The sequence below is a fragment of the Adiantum capillus-veneris genome, chromosome 26, assembly GCF_014529385.1.
Source record: "Adiantum capillus-veneris isolate H3 chromosome 26, ASM1452938v2, whole genome shotgun sequence".
NCBI classification, from domain to species: Eukaryota; Viridiplantae; Streptophyta; class Polypodiopsida; order Polypodiales; family Pteridaceae; genus Adiantum; species Adiantum capillus-veneris.
The window spans coordinates 41,282,603-41,298,233 of NC_140956.1; the positions used below are offsets into that span (position 1 = coordinate 41,282,603).

General features: G+C 37.4%; 1 protein-coding gene across 11 annotated transcripts in view; it reads left to right on the forward strand.

The window, feature by feature from the left end:
* Positions 1–15,631, forward strand: part of LOC147423321 (uncharacterized) — a 224,154-nt gene that overhangs the window by 53,347 nt on the left and 155,176 nt on the right. The window lies entirely within an intron of this gene.

The following is a 15,631-nucleotide window of genomic DNA, read 5'->3' on the forward strand; positions in this document are numbered from 1 at the left end:
TGTTAGGATTCTTAGCTCAAGATTAGTACTTCTCAACTCAAGGTTCTTTGGTGCTAATTATATTTAGGGTTTCTTTTCGTTGAAGAGAGAGAGAATAGAGACATAAAAGAAGGTTAATGTGAGAGAGGTAGAGAGAGAAGAAAGTAACCAGATGAGTTCCCAACCACCCTCTTAGGGCCCTCCACTCCATTATCAGAGTGATATTTATTGATGACTGCACAATGAACGGTGATACTTGATACTAGATGCTTATGTGAAACTGAGAATTATGTACTTTCTGGAAGGTTGTTCACGATGAAATTGGTTGATGTTGCGGGTACTTAAGGATACTGATGCTCGAAAAAGATAGTGCTGGGATACTGATTTGGAAGTGATGGTTGTCCAATGTTGCAAATGATGTTGAGTGAACATTGTGGTTGCTAGACTCGAGAAAAAATATTAAAAATGTTGGTACTTGTGTTGTGAAGGCTGAGGAAACATTGTCCATTGGGAAAACGTTGGCTCTACTTCCCACACATTCTAGATAACCCTAAAAATTGAAGGTTGTACGGGTTGCATGACCACCCAAGACTTCTCATGAAGTCCTGAGTGTGGTTCAAAGTTTCTCTCAAAGGCCGAGTCCTAAAATTGGCCTTCACACTTTGAAGGTTATAAGGATCCCCAGGCCTTCAATTTTTGTGAAGTCTCAAACCTTAAGGTATATTTCAATAACCAATTGATATGCTATGCTATACTATATTCTAAAAATTGAAATTGCATTCGGACAAGTTTGAAAGCTTAGGGCCAAGGCTTTTTAGAATCCCAAAAAAATTGACTCTATTATCAATAAAAGTGACGAGTCTACCTGCGTTTTTTGCATAGTTCAACAACCGAAAAACTAAGGTAGGAAGTGGTTGCTCAAGGGGGTTCTTTCAAGATTTTTTTTTTTAATGCATTGAGAGCAGGCAGTGGGGAGTGGTCACCTTGGAAGTTGAAAGTTGGCGCTTTCTGTAGAACACATAGTTTACAACTTTACTCTCAACTCTCCAATCTCAATCTCCCTAAAGGCCTAAAGGTACACCTTTTCAGATATTGATTTGATGTCGAAGATTGACTATATGAGGGTACTTACAACTGTGTACTAAGTATTATACATTATATAGTGTCTTGACACCCGTGTAGTGTGAGTCTAGGACATAGAGAGAGAGAGAGAGAGAGAGAGAGAGAGAGAGAGAGAGAGAGAGAGAGAGAGAGAGAGAGAGAGATCCTGTAAACTAATGTGGGCTTAGTTAACATTCTGTCCTCCGGCATTGTTGAGAAGCGCCCATGTAGGTTGAAAGATTGTTGATTGGTTGCCCATGGAATGTATTGTGTTCATTGATCGATGAATTTGTTGGTGAGCATCATTCCAATGTAGCATCTTTAATATCCAATCTTATCTCTAGTGTGAGTCGAGGCTGTTGCATTATTCATTGTAGCAGCATAATGGCGAGGCTTGCTCATTATTTACTAAGAGTATGTACATGAGAAGTATAATAGTGAGGGTCTAGATTAGGGTCTAATACCTAGGGTCTAATACTTGAATAACCAAAGGGAAAAAATCCATTGAAAAGGTGTCTTTGGGATCACACATTATTGGAGTACTTATTAGCATGGAAAATATTAACAAAGTATTGAAGGGATCATTTGCTGATATATATAAAAATGGGGTGGCAGCAATATAATGGTAGTGATATGGGAAATTTGTTTGCCCGTTATAGTCCACTCAAGGTGCATGGGTGAAAGCAAAAAAGAGTGTCTAATGCAGTGGCATGGAATGATGGGACATCCTATATGCATACAAAGAAATACATTGAAAACAATTTTGCTACGCAAGAAAGATTTTTGAAGGGTTCATCGAGAAAAATGTATAGCTATAGAAGCTTTAGGAAGGGTTTTCATTGTTGAGGATATGAGCTCTTATTTTATTGTGCATTGTGCGTGAGTATAGGACTCTATACCACTCTACCTTTATTAAGTTAATAGACATCGAATCTTATGCTCATCTCTTCGAGTGTGAGCAACATGACTTAGATAAACTCAACTTTTTCAGCTTGAGGATAATCTTAATAAATACAAATCTTAGCCCAAACTTTATTGAGACTTTAAGCTTTGACACTAATGCTTTGCTCATTTCACGGCTTAACAATCCGACTGACTATGCCAAAGAGTATTTTTTTGCACCCTGGCGACTTTACTTTTTACATTCTTGTGCTTATTATCACAAACATTTCTTTTAATACAAGTAAGCTTGAATCCACAAAGAATGGATTATTGAAAGACCAAATTTGCATTGAAGGTTTCTTTTGCCATACCTATTTAATCACCTTTGACTTTGTAGTTATATCAATTGGGTTGTCATTCTTTGATTGTGAAGACTTCATTATCCATTTCATCCTCCAAGTAGACTTGCTAAAAGGAGCCTTTAAAGTTTTTGTAGTACTTTAAAGTCAGTATTTGACTTTTGACATGAGCATTGGAAGAATTAGAAAATCAAATTCTTCTATTAACCTTGTAGCTTCTTTGGTGACTTTTTGGAATCCACCGTTGTACTTTCTTGAGGATAACGGAAGGCTTTAGCAACATTCGGTGTTTTTATTTTGTATTTTCAGTAGCTTGAAATCTATCAAGGTTGATACCTATATGGGCTTCTTCCTTGGGAAGGTCTTGTTTGCGCTTCATATGCTGTGATATTTGGCTTTAGCACCCATACCTGCCTATTACCCTTATAGTACTCATGATCTTCCAAATTGTACTATGAAAATATCCATCCCTTGTGTTTATCTTTTGGTATTGATTGTCATCTTCAATCCACACAGGATCACTAACTTCTACAAAATTGCTCCAAACGAACACTTTCTTGATCTTCTCCTACGTTAATGAGTACTTGGGCTGATATACCTTTGTTTTCTTGAGTTGTTCCATTGAGTTTCTCTTCATGTCAGTGAATGACTAAGACCTTTGAAAGCTTAAATTGGTTGAGAGAACTGATCCATCAGGGTTCTTTGATGTAGAGACATATGCTATCACATCTTTTACAATAGTTGTTGGAGGCTCCACTTTAGCTTTACCTTTGTCTGTAAGATGTGTCGGCGGTGAAATTTGTGACACTTGCAACTTTGAATCCAACATAAGTGGTACCTGTAACATTTGCTACCACTTGTAAAGGAGAATAATAGCATTGTAGTTTTTCCTCCAGGTATTGTGTTTATCTAACCAATGATAACAAAGGATGACATCTGCAATCATTTATCTTGAAAGTATCACTCGAAACTTTACCTACTCTGCATGGTTTTGGATGCTAAGAGTACTAGCCAATTTCTCTTGACTTGTAGCCATACCTAGGATTGCTTTTCTATCTTTCTTTTAGGGAGTAATCTTGAATATTCTTTGGGTGTTGTTGAAAACCATATTGCACTTTTCTTCTTTATCCAGTAGAGAGATGATATGGCGCTTGCTCCATTTGTACTACTAAGTACTATAGCTATCCTCATTGGTGGTTCTATCGAAGATACTTGTCCTTCTTCTCTTGTGGTCTCATCATGATCTAGCTAGGTCTCTATGGGAGGTGGTTTAAGACTTTGTGCTCCACTAGGACCTATATCCGTTGACTTGGTCGGCAGTGAATGACAGACCTTCAAATTTTGAGTTGCTTTTGGTTTTCTGCAACCTCGATCTTCTTTACTTCTTGTCTTGATGGTAGTTCCTACTAAGTGGCTATTGTGGTTGCTACATGTTGTATTTTCACTACACCTGCTATAACTTAATAATCATCGAGCTCATTTGGCTTTCTATTGGGTGGAGTTGAATCATCTTCAATAATAGCTACCTTGATATTGATCTCCACCTGTACTGTGTTCGAGTTATTTGTGCCATCTTTTTCCAATAAAAATATCTAGTTCTCTTCATTATTAAAATGACATTTCTTGCAAACACTGTATTTCTAGAGTTGTCTGGGCTAGTGGGCATTCCCAAAACAACGTCGTCATGTACATCCTTTAATATCATTACATGAAATTGAGATTTGCGGATCTGCAAATCTATTTGAATGATGGTGGAAATGATTTTCCAATATTTTTCTAGTTTATTTTCAGACATGCTTATGAATTCTAGAGAGTCATCTAGTTGTAATTGGCCATATTTTTGCCAAGTGTGAAAAGACATGAGGTTCTTGTCTAGCTAAAAATCTAGCTTTGCTTCTCTGAGAAGCTCACCTCCACTTTGACAATTAATGTCGCACTTGATCTTTTTGGGAATTTCTTCCTTTCTTCGACCACCTGCTATAGTAGATATTGGTTCACTTGGCTGTGAGACTACATCTTTTTCTTGTGACTGTTGCATATTGTCTGCTTGCATTTGCATAAGTTTTGAACTTAGAAGATCCACGATACTTTTTGGTAGAACTTGTTTGGAGGACTTGTTGGTGTTGACCTTTGTGTAGCATTCTAAGTTCTAGCGTCCACCAATTTTGAGCTATCTGAACCATGTTGTCGCAACTTGAGGTTTTACATAAACTTGGGATAATCTTTGCTTTCAGTCTTGCCATCCGTAGGGGTTTGTACAAGGCCATAAACCTATTGGTATTCATTGGCATTTGCATCTTGATATGTATAAGTGAGCTTGGTCACATGAAATTGCTTGAACATTGTTGGGCTGGTTAGCCTTTCACGTTGACTTGTGGAAGTCAATAAAAATATTAGTCCTTGATGATCTTCATACATGCATTTGTCTTAGAATTTTGATGGAATCTAAAGTGTCAAATAGTAGCTTCCAGCAACTATATAATCTAGCAATAGGTTTTTCTTTGAAAAGATCCAGCTAGAAGATCTAGGGCTTCTAACTAATGTTGTTATTCCTCGTAGGAGATGAGCTTAATGGGGTTGAATTTTTCCCCTTCCTAGGGTGATCAGTAATGATTTTTCCCCTTCCTAGGGTGATCAGTAATGATTTCCCCATAAGCAAGATTCAAGAATGTTTGGCTCTGGTTTGAATAGAGTTTTTGGGGTTGTGAGGGTATGTTGTGTATTTCTTTTTTTGATGTTTGACATCTACAGACCTTCTATATAGTACCTCCGTGAAACATGAAATATGATCAGGTTGTTCCTCCTTTCTTGCCACAATCTAAATATTATACCTTGATGGGTGGTACTTCAATCTGCTCTTCCATATCAAGCCCTTGTTGGGAAGTTTCTGTCCCTATGATCGCAAATTTGTTGGTATCACCTTTCTAAATACTTAGCATCAAGTTGTAGACTTCTCCTGCTTGACCTTTATACCATCTTTAACTTGGTTCTCTGATAAGGCTTTCTTCAATTGACTGATCCATTGGGTTTTTGTTGGTTGGTTTGCATAGATATCTGGATAACAATTTAGATCAATCTTTTGAACATCTATCTGTACCTCATCTTTGAGTTTGCAATACCTTGCTCGACTAAAATTTGTATACATATGGGAGTTCTAGATTTGGCTTCACTCTGATCAGTAGGCTCGTACAATGCTTTTACTGCTCATCAGAGATTTATGGCCTTCTAATCAATATTAAAAACTTCACTCTGATCAATAGGATCTTGGCTCCTACACTGCTTTTACTACTCATTAGACATCTATGGCCGTTTAAATTAGTATACAAAACTTTGTCTCCACTGTAGCCATAAAGCTATTTTTTGCACTCTGTTCCATGTTGCTGATACTATTGTTGGTTGAATTTGGTGCAATTGAACTCTCTGATTGACATGTGTTCATGATATGCTTCAGTCTATAAATCTGTCTCCTAGGAGATTCATGTTGCTCAATGGAATTTTCTCCTGCTCGGGTGGACAATTTTCCTTGTAGCTTGCTCTCTCTGCTGAAGATTGATGAAGATTTGGCTAACAGCAGTTTGAGCGAGCTTCTCATGACATCAACTCACAATGTGTGCCTTTGAATAGCCAAATTTTCATAAATGGCATATTAAACTTTTGATCCACTTTTCAAGCTATCATTTTTTCCTTTCAAAAACGTCCTTGTTAATCAATCAATAGATAAAACCTGAGGGTCTCCCACTTGTTAGGTCAAAATTGGAAGCTTTGCTGGTGTTACCCTGAACACCTCCGGATTGGGGCTCAGGAAGATTTTGATGGGTTTTGATGGGCTCTATGACCATTCTATTAGGTTGCATCAATAATGTTTTCTAGGGTTTTATTTGGTTTCAACCACATTCAAATTAAATTGAACTAGTTTTGAATGGCTTCCTCACGGCTTGGCGACTTGAGGATTCTTCTCTAGTTGAGCTTGGAGAAATTTTCATGACCTGACTCAATGCTTTGCAAGAATCAACCGGCCTAGGAATTATGATTGGGTTTTGAGAAAAATTAAGTTTGTTTTATCCAAACATTTTCAATTCAACGCGATTCTTCTAAAATTTATGCAAGATGATTTGAATCAGATTTATATTTCTTGATTTGTGTTTTGCTTCCTCCCATTGGTGGTATTGGTTGCCCGATTGGCTCAATGTTTGATTTTTTATTATAAAATATTATTTTTAAGTTTTTTTGGTTTTTTACTTTTTTATTAATTTTCTAAGCTTTCTTGATTTTTTATTAAATTTTCCTAGTTTTTAATGCTTTTATTTGATTTGTTTAATTTTTTAAAAGATTCTAGTATTTTTTATTTTTTATTTTATAAATTTTACTTGTTTTTTGGTAATATTTTTTAAAACAAATCTATTTTTAAGAGTTATTAACTATGAATTTTTTTTATTTTTCTTTGTTTTTTAAATTAAAAATACAAATAAATAAAAAAATTAAAAAAAATTAAACTAACACTAAATAAAATGAAACTCAAATAAAAATGAATTAAAAATAATAAATAAAGAAAGAAATAAATAAAAAGTCAATAAAAAAGGGGGATATCGTGCAGTTGTTAAAAATAAAGGCATAGCTAAGTAGAGATTAGAGTGGCTTACTTAGTGGAGAGAGATAATTTTCACACACAATAGAGAGAGAGAGAGAGAGAGAGAGCACATATATACGTGATTCACCCAATGTGGGCTATGTGCACGGAAAAGTTGCCACTCAATGGCTTTGCACTTCAAACTAGAAGTAGGTTACAAAGGGATTAACAACCCTTAATGGAACTCCCACCTTGCTTCACTCACTTTCATCAAGTCACACACACACCTTGCTTTACAAACTTTATAATGCTTCAATGCCTTTGTGTGTAGATAATTGTCACCTCCATTGTTGGATCTGAGGCATTTAAGCTTGGTTCTTGATTCATTTTACACAAAGGCTTTCCACCTTTGAAATATAGAAAACACATCAGATTTATTCTTCATTGCGTAAACCCATGTTTTCCTAGTTGCATCGTCTATGAATGTTACATAGTACAACGAGCCATCAAGAGATGGTGTACTCGCATGACCCCATATATCAGAATGAACTAATTCAAGCTTTTTAGTTTTTTTTTTCATTCCCTACTTAAAAGAATTTTACCCTCTTTTGTTTACCGTAAACACAATCTTTACAAAATTCTAGAACTACTTCTTTCAAACATGGTAGAAGCCTTTTTGAATGAAGGATTTGCATTCCTTTGACACTCATATGTCCACCTCGATAGTGCCACACCACACCGTCAACTTCTATAGCTATTGCACAAATTGAAGTTTACATGTTGACCGTACACAAGTAGAGTGTACCTATCTTATCTCCTTTTGCAACCACCAAAGATCCTTTTGAGATCTTTCAATGTTTGATTTTGAATGCAATATTGTGACCTTCATCATCCAATTGACCTATAGTAGAGATCAAGTTTTTGCGAAGAGAGGAAACATGCCTAACATAATTTAGCCTCCATTTATTTTCATTTGCTATTTTGACACAAACTGTACCTTTGCCGACAATTTCACAAGCTTCATCATCTCCCAAGTATATATACCCAAAATTACCTTTGGTGTAATCTTGAAATTTTTGTTTGTGGGGTGTTGCATGGAATGAAGCCCCAGAGTCTACTATCCAAGAATCAGACACATTGTATAATGATAGAATTAAAGCATCTTGCTCTACTTCTACTTTACCTGCCATATTGGCCTCTGATGTTGGTTTGTTGTTTTGAGACTCTGACTCCTTTTTCTTGTTGGACCAATAATCCTTTTTGATGGGATTTTTTAAACCATAGTTCGAATAGTCAAGAATTGACTTTGTGTGTGACTTGATCCACCTTGACCAATGACGACCCCTTTGATTCTTGAATCTCTCCTTCAGTGTTGCTCTCATTTCCAATAACATTCAGCATTTGATCATTCACATGTGCTTCCATTCACATTTCCTTATTTAGGAGAATACCCTCAATATCATTAAATTTGAGAGTATTCATACCAGAGATAGAGTTACCACAAGGCTGTGCCAACTATCCAGCAAAGACGATAGTGTAAGGAGAGCTTAATTTTCATCGTCAAAATTGACCTTCACCAATCGAAGCTGAGTTATGTTGGTGTTAAGGTCATTCAGGTGCTCTACAATTGAGCCCCACTCTGACATTTTTAGATTCATCTTCGAAACGTTGAAGGACACCGTTGACGCCAAGCATAGCCACATTGTTCCCAATGTCTTTTGGTCAAGGACAATCCAAGCTTCATTTGCCGTCATTGCGGAATTCTTTGCAATACCACCTAGTGGTAAATAAAGATCCTTTTGGTAGAGACAGTCTTCAATCTGCATCTTCTAGTGTTGATAGGTTTTGCCATTGAGCTTATCAATCTTGAGTTTACCTTTCTCTGCCATCACTCCCACTCAATGCAAGGAATCCTTTCCTTTAGATGTTGTAGCTACAAATGAATCTTGCTCTAGTACCAATTGTTAGGAATAAAGGTGTAGCAAAGTAGAGGTTAGAGTGGTTTACTTAATGAAAAAAGAGAAGTTAAACACACAAGAGAGATAATAGAGAAGAGAGAAAGATAGAGCACACATGATACATGCGGTTCACCCAATGTGGGCGACGTTCGCGGGAAAGCAGCCACTCAATGGCTGTGCACTTCAAATTAGAAGTAGATTACAAAGGGATTAATAACTCGTAATGGAACTCCCGCTTTGCTTCACTCTCTTTCACCAGCTCACACAGACACCTTGCTTTACCAACTTCACAATGCTTGAATGTTTTTTTTGTGTGTAAAAGAGGCCTCCTTTTATAGGTCAAAAGGGTTTCCCTTTCTCATGAGAGATAGCCATCTATGCGTCCATGTATAGCTACCCTTGTGTATAAAAGTCCAAGTAGAAGGGAGCCACTGGCCCATGTGTAGCCACCATCGTGTAGAAAAGTCCAAGTAGAAGAAGTTGGTCATTAGCCATTGAATTTTGATCATCGACCATAGACTTTTGGCCACGGCCCACCAACCATTGAACATTGACTATTGACCATCAACCATTGACTATCGACCAATCATCGAACCGGTCATTAACTATTGACCCCACCAACTAACCGGCCATTGATTACTTGCCATCGAGCGATCGTTTTTTGATCACTTTCCAATCATTCCGGTGTAAAGAACATGAATTTTTTGGTTTTTTTGGTGAGTTGTCATGAACGATGGATCTCTTCATAAACAGGGGCCTTACAAATGTACGTTTTTTAGAATAAAAATTACAAGGGATGAATCAGGCTCCGTATTATTTAGTATGGAGCGTGTTTCACCCCTTGTAATTTTTATTCTAAAAAACGCACATCTGTAACATCCCCATTATGAGGAGAAGCCATCATGCATGAAAAAAAACACTCGTAAAAAAGACCAAAGATTTATATTCGTTTTCATTGGAATATCTTGACGTGGATGATGGCTAAAAAGTGACCAAAAAATGACTGATTGATGGTCGATAGTCAATGGCTAGTTGGGCGGTGGTCAATATTCAATGGTCGGTTGGCCAATGGTCAATGACCGATGGTCAAAATTCTATGGCCAGTGGCCAAAATTCAATGGCCGATGGAAGACTTCTACTAATACTTTTCTACACAAGGGTGGCTACACATGGATTGATGACCGACTTCAACTTGGACTTTTCTACACAAAGGTGACTACCCATGGGCACATGGATGGCTCTCTCTCATGAGAGAGGGAAACCATTTTGGTGTATAAAAGGAGGCCTCTTTTACACACAAAAATGCATTGAAGCATTGTAGAGTTGGTAAAGTAAGGTGTGTGTATGAGTTGGTGAAAGAGAATGAAGCAAGGTAGGAGTTCCATTAAGGGTTGTTAATCCCTTTGTAACCTACTTCTAGTTTGAAGTGCAAAGCCATTGAGTGGATGCTTTCCTGTGGACGTAGCCCACGTTGGGTGAACCATGTATATCGTGTGCTCTCTCTCTCTCTCTCTCTCTCTCTCTCTCTCTCTCTCTCTCTCTCTCTCTCTCTCTTCTCTATTATCACTATTGTGTGTGAAAAATCTCTCTCTCCCCATTATGTAAACCACTCTAGTCTACACCTTTATTCCTAAAAATTGGTATCAGAGTAAGGTTTGCTTGTAGCTACAACATCTAAAGGAGAGGATTCCTTGAATTGAGTGGGAGTGATGGTAGATGAAGGTAGGCTCAACATCAAGAAGTTCAATGGCAAAACTACCAACACTAGAAGATGCACATTGAAGACTGCCTCTACTAAAATGATCGTTATTTTCCACTAAGCGGTCTTGAAAAGAAGCCCTCAACACTGGCAGATGAAGCTTGTATTGTCCTTGATCAAAAGGCATTGGAAGAAATCCAGCTATGCTTGGCGTCAATAGTGGCCTTTAACATTTTGGAGATGAAGACCACGGAGGATTTGATGAAGTCTCTTGACAGCCTCCATGAGAAACCATCAACATCCAATAAGGTATTTCTCATGAGGCAGTTGTTTAATCTAAAAATGGAAGAGGGTGGCTTGATTGCAGAACACCTAAATGCCTTCAATACCAGCATAAGTCAACATTGAGCGGTGAAGATCAATTTTGATGATGAAGTGTGAACTCTCCTTATACTATCGTCTTTGTTGGGATAGTTGGGAGAACCTTGTGATGGCTATAAGTAGCTTTATCTCTAGTGAAAATAATCTCAAGCTTGATGATGTTGTGGGTGTTGTCTTAAGCAAGGAGATACGAAGGAGAAGCATAGGTGAATCATCAAGTGTTGCAGTGTTAGTGAAAATGAGAGGAAGTCAAAAGGAGATCTTCAAAAATCAAAGGGGTCGTGATCGCTCAAGATAGAGCAAGCACACACAAAGTACATTCTTAAGCGCTAGAACTGTGGAAAGAAAGGCCATGTTAGGAAGAATTGCTGGTTCAAGAAGAAAAAGAAGTCGGACTCTCAAGACAACAAGACAATATTGGAAACCAATGTGGAAGGTAAAGTAGGGGAGGATGCTCTAGGTCTATGATTAAACAGTGTGTCTAATTCTTGGATAGTAGACTCTGGGGTTGCATTCCATGCAACTCTTCACGAGCAACATTTCCAAGATTACACCAAAGGTAATTTTGGGTATGTATACTTGGGAGATGATGAAGCTTGTGAAATTATCGGCAAAGGTACAATTTGTTTCAAAACTGAAAATGGAAATGAATGGAAGCTAAAGGATGTTAGACATGTTCCTCTCTTCGCAAAAACTTGATCTCTATAGGTCAATTGGATGATGAAGGTCACAATATTGCATTAAAAAACAAACGTTGGAAGATCTCGAAAGGATCTTTGGTGGTTGCAAAAGGAGATAAGGTGGGTACACTCTACTTGTGTACGATCAACATGCGATCTGCAATTTGTGCAGCAACAACTACAGAAGTTGACGGTGTGGTGTGGTACTATCAACTTGGGCATATGAGTGCCAAAGAAATGAAAATCATTCATTCAAAAAGGCTTCTACCAGGTTTGAAAAAAGTGTACCTAGAATTTTGTGAAAATTTTATTTACGATAAACAAAAGAGGTTGAAATTCAATAAAGTAGGGAATGCAAGAAAAACTAAAAAACTTGAATTAGTTCATTCTAATGTATGGGGTCCTATGAGTACACCATCCCTTGGTGGTTTAGTGTGCTATGTAACATTCATAGATGATGTAACTAGTAAAACATGGGTTTATGCAATGAAGAATACATCGAATATGTTTTCCATATTTCAAAGGTGGAAAGCCTTTGTGAAAAATGAAGCAGGTATGAAGCTTAAATACCTTAGATCCAATAATGGAGGCGAGTATTGCAACCAAGATTTTTAAAGATTTTGTGCTAGCAACGATACACAAAGGCATAAGACAAACCCACAAACACCTCAACAAAATGGAGTTTTGAAAAGGATGAATAAGACAATCATGGATCGAGTATGAAGCATGCGGCTACATGCAAGCTTGTCACTTGAGCTTTGAACGGATACACCTCATGTACTTACCCATGCTTAGAGTCAACATACCATAAGAGATGGGTCCATGAATATAGTCATGTATGGGCATACATACACATACACATACACATACATGCCCATGCACATGCATGCATATGCATACCTTAGACTTAGGAATTAATTTATTAACGTTAGGATAAAATTTAATTATCTAAAGTGAACTTGGCTTATTAGAATTTAATATTGAAAGTTTCTATTAAAAGACAAGCTTGAGGATGACAAGTTAAGGTGTCAGATGCACAGGCTTACTATATTTAGTAGTTTTTGGAGCAGACATCTATTTTTATGGAAATTCAAGTGGATAGATTTAGACAAGATGACTGCGTCTAGGTGGGTGTAAGCACCTCAAAACTTACTATGTTTGGACAAAAGTGACAAAAAAGTAAAAAATTCATTTTTGAAAAGCTTACAACAATATATTCATCATTAGTTCATCATATGTGAAAAAATTGCCAAAAATAAAACTTTCTATTTATGATCAAAATGTCATGATATTAATCCTTTACATGGGAATCCCCTCTCCAAGGGTGGCGGAGACCTTACATCACTAGATGTAAGAATGTGATCATTGAATAAATCCCATATGAGAATGAGGGAAAACAGGATGCTAAGACTAGAAAGTGGAAGCAAAAGAGAGCAATTTAGAAGGCCAAAGGGCAAAGAGAAGGTGGTAGACGAGTGGCAGGAACATCGTGAGCTGGCAACAAAGTTCACCAAAAAATAGCTAAGAAACTGCTAGAATAGCCAGAATGTTGAGGCTCACACAATCTAGAAGCTATCACCCAAGTCTTCAGAGGTGCAGAAGCACTAGACTAAGAAGGTAGCATCTATAAACCATATTCCATGTTTGATGTAGTGCAGAATCTGGAAGATAAGGTACGACAAGTCAGATCACACTTGGCTGAGGTTGAAACCATTGGACTGAGGAAGGACCAATTAGGGGACCCATCTCAGATTCAGCTAACCAGATAAGAGAAAGTGGAATGGAATTGTGAAGATAGTCATAAAGAAAAATCTTCTAGATTTGACAATAGCTCTGGAAATGAACAAGATGAAATCTATGTGAAGCTCTATGAACGCATTCAAAAATTAACAGTAGAATTGGATGCCATTAGTCGCACATTGTCATAGGCTGTGAAGTTTATCAAACAGAAGAGAAGTGTAGAAGATGAAGCTAGAGTAGTGGACCTGATAGCTATCCAAGATGATGAAGTTTCAGCTATTCGGATGGATTACAAGCTGAGAAAGCAATGGAAACCATTGTCAAAAGTCATATTGGATGGTGGTACTGGTGTAAATATTCTGGGAGAACACCTCAGATGGAAACTGAGAATCACTGAGCTAAAACCTGCACCATTCAGAGTGAGGATGATTGATCACACAGCGGTTCAAGCTATTGGGTTAGTAAGAACATGACAAATTTGAGTGGGCAAGAAGAAATTTGAGATCAAATTCCTAGTCTTGGATGTGCAAGGAGCATATGGGATGCGTCTAGGCAGACCTTGGCTCAGAACTGCTGGTGCCATACATGACTATGCAAATTAGACATTAACTATTCTAGGGGTTGGTAAAAGGATTCAGATAAAACCTAGAAATAGTAGAAGGTGGAAGAAGGCCTTCAAACTTGAAGAACTATGCAATATATATGGGACAATTTTTTAATAGAAAAGATACTTGCATGAATGAATTTCTTCCCACTCACATAGATAGACCTTAGTCCTGTGTTCATAGATAAGGATCAAGACAAGAGACAATATCCATATTAGTTCAATTAGATAAACTCTAGGAGAGGACACTTCAGTTGGATGGACAACCACTAGAATAGCCAATACCAAATAGATTCAATTTCAGACCAGCTAGGGACATTAGTCAAGCAAATGCTGAAGAGAGAATCTAGCAACTGAGGAAGTTGAGATTCAAAATAGCCTACTTGAATTAAGCAATCCCTTGAATGATTATGCGGTTAGTATTCAAACATAGAAAGAAGTTGAATCCATGGCTAAATGGAAGGGAGCAGGCCCGAACTGGTTACTCTCAAACAACCAAGAAGTTGAAGAGTTTAATCTCTGCTTAGAATAAAAGATCAAAATCAACAAGCATCTGAAACCATAGATCAAAGAGAAAGCTAAGGCAATTTTTCAAAATTACAAAGACGTATTTACATGGGAACATGTGGATCTAAAAGGAGTGGATCTAGAAGTGTGCCATCACAGGATACACTAAAGCCAGATGCGAGAGCAGTCAGATTATAGAGGTACAATACACACCCGAATTATGGGAAGACAGTGAAAGAGGAGATTGATAATATTCTCAAGGTGGGGGTTCATCACAAAAGTTGCAAGCTATGAATGGCTATTTTCTATAGTGATAGTCCCAAAAAATAATGGAAAACTAAGGGTATGTGTGAACTATAGGAAGTTGAATGCACATACCATTAAGGATCCTTTTCCACTGCCCTTTTTAGATAAGATGCTAGATGAGATTGCAAGCCAAAAAATATATAGTTTCATGGAAAAATATAGTGGCTACAATCAACTCAGAATTGCACTTGAAGATAGGGCCAAGACCTACATTCATATGTATGGGGAGCCTTTATGTATCTGGTAATGCCGTTTGGATTATGCAAGGCTCTAGCAACCTTTCAACGATGCATGATGAAAATTTTTGGTGAGTTTCTTCATAAGTTTTTGGACATATTTGTTGATGACTTTACCATATTCTACTCTGAAGAAATGCATTTATTATTTTTGGAGATGGTCTTTGAGAGGTGTAGAGAAAAGAGAATCTATCTGAATCCCTTCAATTAGTGTTTATGGTTTGGAAGGGATAGCTTCTCAAACATGTTGTTTCCAAAAATGGGATTGATATGGATAATGATAAAATCAAGTCTATTCAGCAGGCCAAAGCGCTCATAAGAGTATCAAAATTCAGTTCCTTTCTGGATATATCAACTTTTACAGGAGGTTTGTGCACATGTTTGCAGCCAATGCACTTCCTCTATATGAATCGACTAAGAAAGGAAACAAGTTTATTTGGATCGAAGAATGTGAGTAGAGTTTTCAATGCTTAAAGGATGCAATCAATAGGAAGCTAGTGCTTTGAAAGCCGAAGTGGGATGTGATTTTCCATGTATAGTAGATGCTTTTGGCATGGAAATGGGAGCTATACTGGCCTAGCTTGATGGAAAGATGGACTACCCAGTCTACTTTTCTAATTGCAGGGTCAATT